The following is a 12,318-nucleotide window of genomic DNA, read 5'->3' on the forward strand; positions in this document are numbered from 1 at the left end:
CTCCTTAATTAAGGGATAATCTCTATAATTTAAGGGGTAACTCTTATATGACTTCAGAAAGACTTCTAACTTGAATTTCTCCAACTAATTAATCCATAATGAATTAATTAATTATTTCCAAGCAGCTAGTGAGACTAAATTGGATTTTAATTCACAATTTTAATTCAAGGAAAAATTAAAATTGGAATATTCTGGATTATATTTTTATCCTTTCTTGTTGCTATTTTCAACAGCCGAAGAGGCTGAATTCTAAGGCGTTGATCTATCTTTTCTATATTTTTGTGAGTTGGTTTCCGAACATTTGGTTTCAAAGCATTGGATTCCAGGGTTTCGCTGCTCCAAACAAGTCATTGTGGAATTTTTGCTATAGAATTTTTTCTGTGACTTTGCAGAAGCGAAAAAAAAACCCATTTGAGATGAAATCTTGCTGAAACTTAGGTTCGAATTTCATATCTTGTCTCTCTATATTTTCAGGGATATGGTATGAGGAAGTTAGCGTTTTTGCAAGCTCCAAAATTTCATCTAAAACAAGTCATCATGGAATGTTTGCTATAATGCTTTATCTACGAAGTTTCAGAAGCTAAAAAATCATTTGAGAAGAAATCGGTTAGAACCTCGGCTCCGAATTTCAGATCCTGACTCGCTATATTTGCGGAGATATAATCTGAGGAAGTTAGGGTTTTTGCAAATCCCCAAATTACATTCCAAACAGGCCACCTTGGGAAAATCATCATAACTTTATCTCTGAGCATCAGATTGAATTTTCGTAAGAAGTTTTAGAAAGAGGACGGACTGTAGTCTTTTGGGTACCATTTTCAGAACCTAAAGTTTAAACAGTGAGCCACAGAACATCATACAAGTTTTCTCTACTGAACAAGTCTATACTCAGGTCATCGTGGGAGATTTGGCATAACTCTTCATTGGAGAATCCAATCTTGATCAGACTTGTAGAGTTAGAAATATTACTCAGAGGGTTACCACAGAAAGAAATTTCAAACCTTGGAGATCCAAAATTACAGAAATACATCAGATTCAATATCACGCTCCTACAAAGTGAAAAAAAAGGTGTGTAGTTTTTTTTAAATTTTTGCATAAGCTTGGTTTGAAAAATTAGTTTGAAGGAATTCAAAGGGCATAATGAAGCATTATTATCGGTAATTGATGCCCCGAAGAAAGAAAATGGAAACACCTAGTAAGCAACCTGAAAACTCTAGCATGACTCATGAATAAGAGGAATAAATGCAACATGATATATCAAAATTATAAGACCAAGTGCAACAAATGTCACTCACACAAAAAATAATAGAATCTAAGATGGATGGTTTAAATAAATACAAAGAAGCTAAGATGTATGGTGTGGAAGCTAAGATGGATGGTTTAAAGAAAGGTGTGGAAGCTAATATGGATGGTTTAAAGAAAGGCGTAGAAGCTAAGATGGATGGTGTGGAAGCTAAGATGGATGGCGTGGGAGCTAAGATGGATGATTTGAAGAAAGATTTGAAGACAAGCATGGAAGATTTGAAGACAAATTTGACAAAGTTTCTACAAGAAATTCTTACTAATGGCGAAAGGGTAGTAAAGGAAACTCATGATGAGAACAAAATAAATGTTAATCATGATTTCATAGACTCTAACGTTGGATCGAAGAACCACCATGTTGCAAAGATCGATATGAGGAAGATTGATGGCAAGGATTCCAGAACATGGATACTATAGATGGAGAAATTTTTTGATCTCCATAATGTGAAAAACACACAAAAGGTACGCATCGAAACTTTATATTTGGAACCAAATCAGTTTGTATGGTATCGATGGCTTTGCTCTCGTAAACAAATTGTCACTTGAGGTATTTTTACGGATGAAATGATAGCACATTATGAGGATACAAAAAGCAACACTTTTTTTAGCCAATTGATAAATCTCAAACAAAAGGGTTCAATGATGGAGCACATTGAGGACTTCCAAAAATTGAATATAAGCGTAAAAGATATTCTAGAGTAGCATAGGATTGATGTGTTCATTGGGACTTTAAAAGATAACATCCAACATGAGGTTTGCCTTTGGGAACCAGATTCATTGGAGAAGGCATTCAGGTTGGCAAGAAAAATGGAAAGAAAAATTATGGCAACAAGGAAGCCTATCAATCACAATCATAAAGATGGAAGTGTTTCTTCCCCTAGCCATCCACAACCTACAAGGTTGACACCACAGCAATTGAAAGAAAAAAGAGCAAAAGGGCTTTGTTAGAACTGTGATAGCAAATACACTAAAGGTCATAAGTGTGCCGAGAAGAAATTATTTTACATAGATTGTGAAGAGGAGGAAGAAAAGAAGAGGATATACACCAGGAACAAACCCTAGAAAAAAAAAGAAATGAATCTGACCATATCTTGTAATGCATTGGTTGGATTTACCACTCCAACTATCAAGATAGAAGGGCATATCAAGAAGAAAAAGGTAATAGTGTTGATTGATTCGGGAAGTACCCATAATTTTATTCATTGTAAGATAGCCAAGGAATTGAATTGCTTCCTATATCTAGCACTAGAGTGTCAAGTGATGGTTGTAAGTGGAGGAACCATAAATTGATTAGGAAAGTGCCATAATATCAAGCTATCCATGGGAGAATATGTATTGAATAGCCTAATGCTTTCCATTCCAATGGGTGGTGTTAATGTTGTACTAGGAGTCCAATGGCTACAATCCTTGGGTACAATAGCTTTTAATTTTCAAGAACTTTTCATGAAATTCTCTGTAGAAGGAAAGGAAGTTGAATTAAGGGGTATCGTAGGGAAACTAAGAAAAATAATCAACTCTAACAGAATGACAAAGCTTCTAAAGAAAGAACAATGAGGCATAATTGCACAATTATGTTCACTAGAGGTTCCCACATCGAAATCATCCATTTCTCTAGATCTCCAAAAAGTCTTGGACAATCATTCCAAGGTATTTGAGACTCCCAAAGGCCTCCCACCTATTCGTGATCATGATCATGCTATCAATTTGATTCCAGGAAGTGTTCCTCCAAACATCAGGCCTTACAGATATCCCTATGTCCAAAAGAGTGAAATTGAACGTATGGTTGCAGAAATGCTAGAGGTTGGTATAATTCAACCTAGTCAAAGTTCTTTCTCTGCTCCAGTAGTATTGGTTCACAAGAAGGATGGATCATGGCGCATGTGTCCAGATTATAGGGAGCTCAATAAGCTCACTATTAAAGATAAATTTCCCATTCCTATCATTGATGAATTATTGGATCAATTGCATGGATCAATTTACTTCACCAAGTTGGATCTTCGTTCTGGATATCATCAAATCAGAATGAAGACTGAAGACATTCCAAAAACAGCATTTAGAACTCATGAGGGTCATTATGAATTTTTGGTCATGCCTTTTGGCCTTACTAATGCACCTTCTACATTTCAAGTTTTGATGAATTCCATTTTCAAAGCCTTCCTTAGAAAATTTGTGTTAGTATGTTTTGATGATATACTAATCTACAACAATTCTTGGAAGGATCATGTCCAACATGTTGACGTGGTGCTCAAACTATTGGAGGAGAAACAATTATATGCAAAAATCTCCAAATTTTTCTTTGGAGTACAAGAGGTGGAATATCTTGGTCATATTGCATCTCATGAAGGTGTTAAGGTAGACCCTAGCAAAATTAAAACCATTAAGGAATGGAAAATCCCCACATCCATAAAGCCTCTACGAGGATTTCTCGGGTTGACAGGGTATTATTGCAAGTTTGTTAAGAATTATGGGAGAATAGCAACACCTCTAACAACATTATTGAAGAAAGATGCACTCTCATGGACTCCAGAAGCAACAAAGGCCTTTGAACATCTTAAAGAGGCAATGTGCCAAGCACCAGTCTTAGCTACACTGGACTTCACAAAAACCTTTATTGTGGAATGTGATGCCTTGGGAAATGGAATTGGTGTTGTTTTAATGCAAGAAGAAAGACCCATTGCTTTCAAAAGTCGTCCAATCAAAGGAAAGTATTTACACAAAGCTATTTATGAGAAGGAAATGTTGGAAATACTACATGCACTTAAGAAATGGCGACCCTACCTAATGGGAAGACACTTCAAGGTACAAATAGATCATGATAGTCTTAAATAATTTTTAGAACAATGATTATCTTCAGAAGAGAAGAAAAAATGGGTCACAAAGATGTTGGGCTATCACTTTGAATTCATCTACAAAAAAGGGAAGCAAAATGTTGTGGCAGATGCACTCTCAAGAAAGGATGAGGATGTGGAAGCATTTCTTTGCGTCATTTCTATTATCCAACCATATTGGATAAATGAAGCAAGGGGTGAATGGAAGAATAACGAGGAAGTGTGGGCACTCATTCAAATGATACAACAAGATCCCAGTACATCTGATACATTTAGCTAGAAAAATGATTCATTATGGTACAAGGATCGATTATACCTATGTAAGAATTCCCAACTCTAACAAAAGATTCTTAGGGAATTGCACACCTCTCCCTTAGGACGGCACTCAAGATTTATAAAAACCTACCATAGGGTTAAGAAGGATTTATTTTGGGAGGGCCTTAAATCTAATATTCAAAATTTTGTGGCGGAATGTTTGGTTTTTCCAACAAAATAAAGTTGAAACAATTAAGACCCCACGACTATTTCAACCTTTATTGATTCCAAGCCAATGTTGGGAGGAGTTTTCAATGGATTTTATCACAGGTTTACCCAAGTCTGAAGGAAAGAGTGCTATCATGGTGGTAGTTGATAGACTTACCAAGTCTGTATACTTTTGTGCATTATCTCATCCATTTAAAGAGAGTACATTTTCTACTGCATTTATGGAAACAATTCAAAAGCTACATGGAAACCCAAATATTATTGTAAGCGACAGAGATCCCATTTTCACTGGAAATTTTTGGACATAATTATTTTCTTGTCTTGGTACTCAGTTAGCTCATTGATCATCTTATCATCCTCAATCTAATGGGAAAACTAAGATAGTAAACAAATTTTTGGAAGGATATATTTGTTGCTTTGTATCTGATAAACAGACACAATGGGTCAAATGGTTGCCTCTCGCTGAATGGTGGTATAACACTTCCTTCCATACTGCAACAAAAATGACCCCATTTATGGCACTTTATGGATATCATCCACCATCCATCACCTCATATTTAGGAGAAAATTCTAAGGTTCAAGTAGTGGAAGATCACATCAAGCATCAGCAACAAGTTCTCCAACTCTTAAAGGATATCCTCACCTTGGCGCAGAATATAATGAAACAACAGGCAAATCAACATCGCAGTGAAAGAAGTTTTGATGTAGGTGATTGGCTATTCCTACGACTAAAACCATATAAACAAATGTCCATCAAGCAAGTTAAGAAGGATAATAAATTATCACCAAAGTATTATGGTCTGTACAAGGTGTTGCAAAAGATAGGTACTATGGCATACAAATTGGAGCTTCCTAAAACTTCTTGAGTGCACCCAATTTTCCACGTTTAATGTTTAAAGAAGGTTATAGGAGACAAGATTCTAGTTCAAACAATATTGCCAGAACTTTATGAGGAAGGAAAAATCACATTGGAACATGAAGCAGTCAAAGAAACAAGAACTCAACAGCTACGAAATCGATCAATTTCACAGTATCTCATCAAGTGGAAGAACTTACCTGTTGAATATTCCACATGGGAGGATGAGAATTTTATACAGAAGCATGCAAAACTACTCAAGCGTTGAGGACAACACTTTTTTGAAGGAGAGGGGCATGTTAGGTCCCCATAATACTAGTGATTCCCCCATTACTATTGTCATTGTATCCCTTATTGTTAGGCATGTTAGGTTTTTTCATTTGTATCATCCAAGAATTGTTCAGTTATGTAATGTAAAGGAGGTTCCCCCATCGAAGAGGCTGAATTCTAAGGCGTTGATCTATCTTTTCTATCTTTTCTTGAGCTGGTTTCCTAACAACCTTACAACCCTTCATCATCTGACTGCATGGATCTCCATGTTAAGAAATTAATTCTTATATGACTTGCACACTGGTTCATGAGTCCCATACTTCCATTTAACTCACTGAAGATGTGCATCAAAGCACAGTGATGTCTTTTCTCATCTCAAAGCATACCCACCACTCCTTCCTGAAGATATTGGTCCTTGTAGCCTTGACCCAGTCATATTTTACAATCACATTACTCCTTAGACCAACTCCTCTATTTCTACATTCAACTCGGAGCTGTCGACCCATACGCCTTTAACTCTTTGTACTAAGCTATTAGAGAAATTCCACATTATAACTCCACAGTGGCACTGTGTTATGATATTCCTCATACCCTTGGCTCCTTCTTCTTATCCCTTGGTTCTTTGAACCATTTCGACCGTGTATCATCCCAATATCGGAAGCCCTTACATATCATAACTTTTGAACACTCCAACTGTTATAGAGTTCTGATGTCTTCAATCCTTTGATTGCCGACTTTCTATATGACGTCATCACTCCATGTGGTGACTCCGTAGTGGTGACATGTGTCACCCAGTTCTGGCCCATTAGCCTACCCAATAAGGTTGAATAATCCTGCCATGTGTCCTATCATACTACCATGTCATGCTGACGTCAACTGCCACTGTACTTTATCGAAGCCAATTAGATGCTGACATGTGTCCTGCTAGAGGAGAGAGAGGAGGACCTACCAATATTGGTTTTGCACCTAAATCCTTTGTTAATATTCCTTTGGCATTCCTCAGTGCTTTTAAAGGATTATCGACACTTAGCGATATCGCAACTTTTTAAAGGTTCCTCACTTGAAAATTTCTGATATTGTGATCCCCGATATGCTAATGTTCCAATACACCGATATTCAGAATTTCTATATCCTCCAACCTCCGATACAACCCAATCCGATGTATTGCACCTCTGACATTCTAATATCATCGATATGCCGACCTCTGACATTCCAATGCACCAATACACTGACCTTCGATCGCCAATATGTTGATATGCTAACCTTTGATCACTGATATGTCGATATGCCAATATGGTGGACTGTTGATCTTTGATATGCCGATCTGTTGGATCGGCAATCTCCGATATGTCGATATTCTTTCCTACCTAAGGCTTCAAATCCCTGAACTTCAACATGTCATAACTTTTTAACCGAAAGTTCACTTCTAGACTTCCACATATCGTTGGAAAGCTTATTCAAAGGAAATTCCAATGGAGAGGTTCTGATGGAGGCCTTGAGTCCTTCTATTACTTGGAAGATGATTGAAAAATTATATTCTCATTGACTCCTTGAACAAATGAAATCACACTCACCATAATGATCTTCTCCATGAAGCTTGCAGCTATCATAGGAATCCTTCTAATCCGTGCATTCTTTCTAGTCTAGTTGACATCAGTGCCAACATTCATGCATAATACTAGAACAACCACCATCAATTCTCCAACACCAACCTCTTAGGTAACCAACCCATGAGTCCCGCTGAAGTTTTAGACCAATTAACCCCTAGAATCTCCCATGATATGGGAATGCTAGCTTCCAGAGGGCTCTGGACACTCCCACAGCATGGCATGCTAGCATCTAGGGACTATTTTACTCCATGTGGTGCTAGCATCCTTGAGATTTAAGCCACTTTTTCAGGCCCAGAGCGCAGGTCAGTGCTCATAACTAAATGACACCTTCAAAATATAAATATAACAATGGAATGATGATACAAACAAAATTACTTAAACAAACCCTTGACTGAACCCCTACTAGCCATGATAGGAATTTCATCAAACATATCACAAATATGTAATCTATAGGTGTAAACAAAAAATCTAAGCATAGGGGTCTCATACTCATTTTATAATCACTAAGAAGCATTGATGCCTCAAAACATTAGCTTCCATTTCATCCATTAGGCCACAAGTACATTTTTCATTAATTTACAAGTGAAAACATGACGAGATCCATACATAGTTACTATCATAATACATGATCATAACCAGCATAATAACCACAAAAATACCAAGGAAACAATATACATATGATCCACATATAAACTAGTACAATGCTCATAGAATACCAAGGAGAAATAACCTAATATGAATGACGCGAAGGCCAACTAGTTGTGGGACTTCCACGAACCACCTAATCGTAGACATTTCTAAGCCAAAACTCTCTTAATCTAGTCACCCCCATGCCATATTCCAAGAATGAATGTGGGACCTCATAAAACAAATCAATCCAAAACCATCCAGGGCTTCTAGAGGCATCCACCTTAACCCATCAAACAATGATTCCACCTCACGGTCAGACATCAATCAAATTGGTCTCTACCCAAGCCTTCCAGGGCTCCAGAGTGTTTGTTCCTACCAAGGCTTTAGGGACTAGTAACTCAACCCATAGCCGTCATCGAGCTTCCATAGCATTTTTCCAACCAGGGCTTCCAGGACTAGTAACTCAACCCACCAAGGGCTTCCAGAGCATTTGTCCAACCAAGGCTTCTAGGACTAGTGACTCAACCCAAGGTGTTATAGGGCTTCCAGAGCATTTGTCCAACCAAGGCTTCCAGGAACTAGTAACTCAACCCAAGCTAAGGAAACATGAGAACCAATAAAAAAACAAATAAATGAACCCACAATGCCATGGATATCTAGGAAATTTCCAGGTTAGGTAAATCCATTGTCAATCCAAGAAAACCTCCATGCTAGTGATAGATCATGACAAATAGACTACATGCATATCCCATGCATGCAAAAAATAGTGAGGAAAATATACATGCAACTCAATACCTACAAGAAAAACCTGTTGTTGTTGTTGATCCTGATGTCCTCTTACGCTTTCCTGCTCTTTGTTTTCCTTCTTGCTCCAAAACTTCAAGTATGCCACACCCTCCAAGAGTGATCCAAGAAAACTCTAAGTGTCCAAGAGTATGAGAGAGAAATAATAGAGAGAGCTCCAAAACTAAACTGAAAAAAGTTCGTGTATTGATCCTTAGAAGCCGTTTTATTAATGAGGCCTCTATTTTCTTCATTTTCCATTATTTTCTATCATTTTCCTCCTCACATGCAACCTGTGACCTTTCACCTCCCTTTTCTCCTAATTTGAATTATTTTCATAATTAAATGGGCCAAAATGCCATTTTTCCTTTACAAAGCCTTAGCCATTGCCTTTGCTAATTTATTTAGCCATTAATTTACCATAAGTGATCCCCGTCACTATGTTTTTGCCCAACATTCAGCTTGGAATAAGTGTCCCATCAATCATGGTTATTATTTTTCCTTTATTAAATTTTATTACATAGAATTTTCACTAGGGTTTTTACAGAACCTTCCCTCTTGGGGGAACACCTTCCTCGGTGTTCAATAACACTTATAACCACAAGACTATTGTAATAAAAACATAGTGCCCATGGAACTTTATAACTTAGTTCATTGTAGTATTTACAATGATCACCCTGATGAGAAGCAAACCAACATGAAAATATAACAAGTATAACATCATAATGACATGACACCCATACTTCTTATTGGAGATTTATAACATAGTTCATGGTGGTATTTACATCCATATACATATGTACATATACCAAACATCACCAAAACATGTACCAAAAACATATAACAAAACATCTACTCAACCAACGAATAAGGAAGGATACATTTCACGCATATGATCTTCCATCTCCCATGTAGCTTCATCAGGCCTAAAGTTCTTCCATTGCACCTTAACTTGCTCGATTGATCAGTTCCAGAGCATGAGCATATTTCTCTGAAAAATGCACTGCGGTTTCGACTGGAATTCTCCTTTTGGCTCCACCTGCAATACATACCATTCAATCACATGATCAACATGTTTAACATACTTCTTAAGAAATGACACATGGAAAACATCATGGACTTTCACTACCTGAGGCAGTGAAATTTGATAGGATACTATTCCAATCCTCTCAAAAATACTAAAGGGTCCACAAAACTGGGGTGCCAGCTTAGCACATGATCCAATTCGCAAGGAGCTCCTCTTCAGTTTGATGCACAAGTACACCTATTCCCCAAACTAGAACTCCTTGAACAACATATTCTGATCTACATAGATTTTCTTCCTATCCTATGTTGTTTTCAAATTCTTCTTGATTACCTGAATTTCTAGATCCATGTCTTCCAACATGTCCAGTGCAATCAACACCCTATTAACTATATCAATCTAACTTATGGGTGTATTACAAATCTACCCATATAATGCCTCAAAGGGACTCATCCTTAGTGACTCATGGTACACATTGTTATAATCGAATTCTACCAGTGGAAGATACTATTCCCACTTCCATTGTTGATGCATCACATGCATCCTCAGCATGTCCTCCAATATCCCATTGACCCTCTCTATCTGTCCATCTATCTGTAAATGATAAGTTGTAATGAAGGAAAACTCTGTGCCCAAACCTGCAAATAAATCCTTCCAAAACTTGGAAGCGAACTTTGAATCCCTATCTGACACAATCTTCTTTGAAACTCCATGTAATCTAACCATGTCTCTGATTAACACCTGTGCTGCATCGCTAGTTGAGAATGTAGACTTCATCTAAATGAAGTGCACAACCTTTGTCAACTTGTCCACCATAACCATGATGGAATCATGTTGTCTCACTATCCTTAGCAAAATTGTGATAAATTCCATGGAAATGACCTCCCATTTCCATTCTAGCATCGAAATCGACTATAGTAGTCCACCTAGATGCTTATGTCTTCCTTCACTTGCTGACAATCCAAGCGCCTATCCACAAACTCTATTATGTCTCTCTTTAAATTTAGCTAATAATAAAATTTCTTCATTGTTGCTAGTGTCTTCAAATAACCTAGGTGACCTGAATATCGTTTCACATAAAACTCCCTTAAGATCATCTTCTTGACCTCACTATTATCCGACATGTATATCTTGTCTCTAAATCTAACCAATCTGTCTACCGTGAGACGATAATCCACATCCTATGCACCGCTACCTGTACCTATACCACTAACTATACTTGTACTTGTACCACCACATGTACCTATACATGTACTACCACTTGTACCTATACATGTACCACTATCTGTACTCCACTGCAACCTGTGGACAATCTCCATATACCTGAAATCATGATGACCTTCCTGCAAGATCCTATCTTGTAAGTTTGTCCCGTAGGAGCTCATATATGCTAAGTGATTTACCTATATCCACCTATTAAGAGCATCTGCCACCCTATTCTCTTTACCTTTGATATACCTGATCTCAAAATCAAACTCACTTATTGTGGCCAACCACCAAGCCTGCCTCCCATTCAGATTCAATTGGTAAAATAGATACTGCAAAAATTAGGGGAATTTTGAGTTCTAAAATGGGCCTCCTAAGGAAATTATAAAATAATACTGGAAATAATAAAATAATATTAGATTACATCATAAAATTTTAGAGGGAAAGAAGAAAAAACTATTTTTTCAACTCGTATTTTCAACTTATAGTTCAAGTGGCAACACTCATTGGATGAAATTTTTGATTCATCATCCAAGGATTACCCATGTTGTATACTTTCTATGGACCCTACTACATGAAAAATGAGAAATACATGAAAAAAGTGGCTGCAATCGTGTAATTTCATGTATTTCTCATTTTTCATGTAGCAGGGTCTATCAAAAGTATGCAACATGGGTACTCCTTGGATAAGGAATTAAATTTTACATCCAATGAGAACTCCTGCTCAAAATTTGAATAAAAATTTAGGGAGATAAGTTGAAAATACGAGTTGAAAATATGAGTTGAAAAAGTAGTTTTAATATTTTATTATTTTTTAATCCTTTTACTTTTTTACTCCAAAAATGGTAAATCATCCCCATGGTTGACATCATCATATTGAATCCTATTAGTTCTTCTAAAGTTTATTTTTGGTTGTACATTTTTCTTAGGAGGCCCATTTTAGACCTCAAAATTCCCCCAATACAATTTTGATCACTCATCAATACAAACCTCCTGCCAAGGAGATAGTGCCTCCACATATTCAATGCATGTATGATCACTACCAACTCAAGATCATGTGTGGGGTAGTTTTTCTCATGCTCATTCAATTTCCATTACTCATAGCATACCGCCTGTCCATCCTGCATAAGGACTCCACAAAGTCCTCTATTGCAAGCATTTGTACATACTACAAACTTTTTGTCTGACTCTGCAATCTTTAACACTGGTGCATGTGTTAAAAATTGCATGAGCTACTCAAAACTAGCCACACACCCCTCTGTCCATTCAAAATTCTTACCTTTTCTCTGCAATGATGTGATAAGATAAGAAATCTGCGAGAAATTCCTG

The sequence above is a fragment of the Pinus tabuliformis genome, chromosome X, assembly GCF_031772625.1.
Source record: "Pinus tabuliformis cultivar Carrire ecotype Pingquan chromosome X, CPIR1, whole genome shotgun sequence".
In the NCBI taxonomy this organism is placed as follows: Eukaryota; Viridiplantae; Streptophyta; class Pinopsida; order Pinales; family Pinaceae; genus Pinus; species Pinus tabuliformis.